Here is a 5,286-nt window from a genome sequence, read left to right on the forward strand (position 1 = left end):
TTAGATGGTAATATTTGCAGGAAAACATCGTCGCACAATTACGGTCACAAGGGAGACATGGTCACACGGTAACATTCGCAAGAAACTTTAATATGCCAATCACGCACAACGTCTGGATGCTTTAAGAAACAATGATCTTTCTATCTGCCGAAGAGCACACGACATTTTCCCACGCGAATCAAACTCGCCACGCGATAAAAGACCCGCCACTGGCCAAAAAACTGAGCGAAAGAAAAAGGACGGAATTAAAGAACCGAAGAGAAAACTCAAAACGGCGTGTCCGTTGAGGGTAATCACAGTGTTACGACCGTTCGCGGAGAGACGCGGTCGCGAGGAAAACGCGTCAGCGAGAGGCGTAAATTCTCGCTACGATTCGGTGAATCGACGCCGCGAAGTAGTCGTTCCCCTGTTTCGGTTAAGATAACAGAGGTGGTTAAATGAATATGACACAGCAGAGTAAGTTATATTTCACCGTTTATTCCAACAACTTATAACGAAGACAGTTACGCTGGTGCGTATGTACGAGATGAGTGAGTGACTGATCTACGGGTGTGTATACCCGGTTGAAGGATGTTGACCGTTCGAAGGATGTAAAATCAGTACTGTCTTGGGAGACGATGCTGTCTCCATCCATCGGATTTGTTGGTGACGATTTTAGTTAGGAGAGTGAGGGAATAGGCTTCGTTGTTAATTGGTCACACGAAGGGTCTTAACCGCCCTCGAGAGAAAGTGGTTAGTGGGAGGAAAGTTGCAGCGTACGTGAGAAAAACTAACTTTCCCTTGTCACGCCGTGGTAGACAATAGTCTTTGGAAATTCTTCGGAAACAGACGTTTGTTTGGTTTGAAGGACCTTTACTAGGAAATCTATGAGATTTATGGAAGGTACTTGAGACTGTTGAGGGTACGCAGTGAGTATCCGAAGACATCTGGTTGCCATCTTGCCCGCGGTGTGTGGCCTCGGCTAGGTAGAGTGTTACGCGACGTAACACACAGTGATTTGGCCGACGATTTCGGCCAATCTGCATAACTTAACGCGCGTTTCCATTCGCTAGTAATTAGAGTCGGCGATGCTTACTTTGTCTCGGTCGGCAACGAAAAAGATAAAAAAGAAATCCGATTGACCAACGATAAGGGAACTTCCGAGCAGAAACCACAGATCCCATCTCGAGGAGTATGTATCGTCTTTAACGAGCCTTATTTTCGCTTTCGAGTTGCGTGTCACGGGAGGCGAGCATATCTATATTCCCTTTGTAACTTGATCTGCACTGCACTGTGTGTATTCGATAATATTTTTCGCGAACGTGCGTGCTGAATTTGCTGGGAGAATTATTAGGTAAAACGGAGAATATTGCAATTTCTACACAAAGGGCGTGTCACGATCTTTCAGGTTGGTCACAAATTAATATAGCGTAGTCTATATAAAAAAATCTTACTAATAAAATTATTATACGATTTCCTGCGTGCACGACGCTCGAGGAATAAACGAAAGTGTAATTTTCATTTTCAAGGTTCGCGTCACGAAACATACGCATTTACGGATACATCTCACCACACAGTATCGTATTGTGATTGCAGACACGTGTTTGATCAGCAAAAACGGGACACGCGGTCGGTGAACGCTTGCACGTCAAGTACAGGATGTGAATTTTTGCGTTTCGTCCTCCAGGCCGCGTGAGAAGAAACACTAGACAGGCCTCTGATATATCGCACGGGATACGGGACACTGCGTTTGTTCCAGACGCACACAGATAGGCCACGCATGGACGAATGAGAACTTATATTCCGGCACAAGGATAATGATTGAGGATAGCGTCGCCAGATTATAGAAATTAATGGTAATCATCGTTCGACCGCGAATCCCGCGAATTCCCAGCTACCAGGAAAATGCTTATTTTTCTTTTCTTTATCAATACCTAAGTAAGTTTGAAAAGTTACATGTACAACAGCAACAATGTAAATATGGATGCTGTTGACATTTAGGAGGGAAAATGTCGATGACTATGAGAGTCCTCTTTCCATCATATGTATAGTTCGGATTAAAGGATATTTGTATCTCAACGTTTATTTGCACTTTTAGAAGATTCTCTTTGTGTATTTTGTTTGACTTCCGAATTTTCAAAGATAACAGTATCTTAAGGATACAAACTTTAAACGTATATATTTTTCACACCTTGTTCGACCTTCGGGTTGAGTAAAGTACGGATTATGTACAAAGGTATTTAAAGCGTTATAAATCACAGATTTACCCAGCGTGGCATAAAACGAAAACTCTACTCACCAATGTCCTTGATACGAAGTCTTGACGAGTTTCACAGTGAAGAGGAACTGTATAGCGCACATGAGGAGACAGCAGAGGTTTAGGGAGAGGGCGAGTGCGCACAGCGCTAACGTCACCTCGTAGACAATCGTATACTCTTCCGGGCTGATCAGGCTACTCGGCGTCACCGTTAACGGTGAGATCTTCAGCAAGAAGATCAACGAGAGTAGCGCCAGTAACAACGACACTAGACACAATAAACCCAAACTGGTCAACGTCTCTTTCGCGCTAACCTCGTGGTCCTTGTGATTCCTTGACAGGGACGACGACCAGGAAGCGTTCAAGGGGTACGCCGTGGAACCGGGACCGGTTAACTGTCCCCCGGTAGTCGTACCCTGAAGAGCAGGTGCAGGCGAAGGTGTCGCCTGACTGGGTAATCTGGACAGTCTCGAGATATCAAAGCCTCCATTCGCTTTAGGTCTGCTGTCCTGGTGCAGCGGCGCCGGGGATATCACCCCCAATGTAGTCGACAGATTATTATTATTGTTATTGTTATTCCCACCGGCAACAGGACTGACGCTGTTCACAGAATGCTTCGACGTGGACAACGTGGACAGATTAAGAGCGTGCGAGTGATTCAATCGTTGAGAAAGATTGTTCACGCTCAACTGAGAATGATTCAAAGGGTGTCTGTGAGTGGAAGATGGCGTGGTGGCAGCCTGATGCACGTTGGCTCTTTGATGGACCACCGAGTCGTAAACGTCGACTCCGCGTCCTTGGCTCCCCCTGTCGCTCCACGAACGTTGCTGTTTTGGTTGTAATGATGGTGTTGCTGTTGATCCTGTTGGTGACCAGAATGATGGTGGTGGTGGTGGCCGCCGTGCAACGAGCCCGAGCTCGCCTGGTAGTCATTGTGCTGGTGCCTGGAGCCCGCTGACAACGGTTGCCCCGTCAGGATATGCTTCAGCATTACTCGACGCTGGAATGCCTGAGGAAGACTGCGCTTCTTCCTGCTCCTCTACATGGCGCTACGCGGGACTCGCTTCTGAGCACGTCTTTCTCGTTGGAGGTTTCTTCTTTCTTTTCTTTCCCAGTAGAATTTTTACACAATTCTTTCTCCCTTTTATCATTAAATTACCTTTAATTCTTAACGATCTTTAATCTTTGTCTCTTCTTCCCTATATATATATTTTTGTTTACTTTTCTCCGTAGCGAATTTTGTCTTTCTGACGCAGGATTAGGTTCCTGGACTTAGGGAGTTGCTACACGCCAGCTCCACCATGGCGACGGCATTCACTAGGCAGCCTACATAGCCACCTTTCAGCTCACGCTTCGGGATACTTTTTTCGCTGAGATTCTCCGCGATGAGGCATGAAAGCAGAGACCACCGTCTGCGGAGGCATGATTATTCTATTGTTCCTTTTAACGAGTAATCGTTTTACTCGAGTCCTCTTACTAAACCGTAAGTACAAAAGACTATTATACTTAGATAGGTACTTGGTCTCAAGAACCAACTTATTTTGGTCTTTCGATTAAGTTCTTAATTAAATGCTCAATTAGATATTCATAAATATATCTTCATAATATTTCCCTCATCAATTTCTTTGACATTCTAGTAACCTCGTTAAGACGTCCGCCACTTCAACTTCTATCTACAAGTGGCAAAAACTGAAGCTGACCTTCTTCATGGAGAAACATGCCGGAAATGGCATCCGCACGTGTGAATAATTATACTCAGTGTCCAGGTAGTTCTTTCGATCATCCGATAGAAGTCGTTTCTGTTTTTCAGAGTTCGTTCACGCCTCCAGAATGTAAAAATATCCAAGGAAGTACCATTAGGAAGCAATGAAATTCAGAGCTTCTGTGGTTATTCCTTTTTCTGATTGTTTCTTTTCTTTGCCCAAAATGGATGATTTCTATATCAAAGTGTTTATTCGTATTTTTTTTTAATATTCCTTGAGATTTTCATTCAACTCGATTTCGAATTTTTTACCACCCGATCTTCTGGTTGACGTCGTTGAGAAAGAGGAACGAGTGCACAGGAAGCATGGTCGGCGTGAGCATGATTAGATCCGGTCTGCCCGATGACCTTGCCAGTGATAATAGCGGTTCGTTAAGGTGGTTGCAGTTTTGGTTTGCTTCTGTTTCGATTTCCAGCGAACTCGTCAGCCGGCATGGCTTCCGAGATGCTCCCCCTGAAACAAGTCGAAGGGAAATAATTAATGGACTCTCTGTTCGATTGTACGTGGATGACAAGCTGACCGTAAAAAGAAATATACAAATACGATTAGAAACTATAATCCGAACCCCTTTCGGTTTGATCTGAAGGTTTCTTTTTCTAGATGGAACCAAAGATTCTTATCTGGTTTATGGTGAGCTAAGGAACTCTTTGAAAACAGCATTTATAACTTTCGAAAAAGAGACAGGTATTTCTTGCGCGAACAATTGAATAATTAATTCGTTCTCTAAATATCCTTATCTGTTGTTCCTAAAATACATAATGATTGGAAGCTTCTTACGGGAAGCGCAATCAGCCGCTGATATCATTGAAGTCGAAACGCCATTAAAACCATATTACGATTCGCATGCGACATGCTCCATTCATGAAAACACAAAAGCAATAAACAAGTACAAATCAACGAAATAAATCCTCCGAGAACGAGACGTTACAGGAATTATACCATTGCGAGGATACAAAAGACTTGCTCATGAGCTACTTCCTTCAAGTAGTCGAGCGGTGTATTTTCCGGTCGTTAACTTCCATATAATGGGATATTAAAGAGTACGGATACAACGCTGCTATTTTTCAACTGTTCATTATCAAATTACGCAGCGGGAATCGTTGCAACGACAAAACTGTAACGACTCGTACCTGCGTATCTTCCATTTAGCTGCGGTAAACGCTGACTTGTCTGCGTTTTTTTTTCACTTCCTCGTTACGGAAACCAGGAAAAGTGATTCACAATACAGTTTCTAACTGTACTTCTCGCGATTCTTTCTTAGAAACAAGCAATTGCTTCTTTTCAATT

The 5,286-nt window shown here is 43.8% G+C and overlaps 1 pseudogene; it reads right to left on the reverse strand.

Annotated features, from left to right (window-relative positions):
* Window positions 1-2,259: 2,259 nt before the first annotated feature.
* LOC117240860 lies at window positions 2,260-4,177 on the reverse strand (annotated as a pseudogene).
* Between the last annotated feature and the right edge of the window lie 1,109 nt (window positions 4,178-5,286).

The sequence above is a fragment of the Bombus vosnesenskii genome, unplaced genomic scaffold (genome assembly GCF_011952255.1).
Source record: "Bombus vosnesenskii isolate JDL3184/JDL3185 unplaced genomic scaffold, Bvos_JDL3184-5_v1.1 scf7180000015012, whole genome shotgun sequence".
Lineage (NCBI taxonomy): Eukaryota > Metazoa > Arthropoda > Insecta > Hymenoptera > Apidae > Bombus > Bombus vosnesenskii.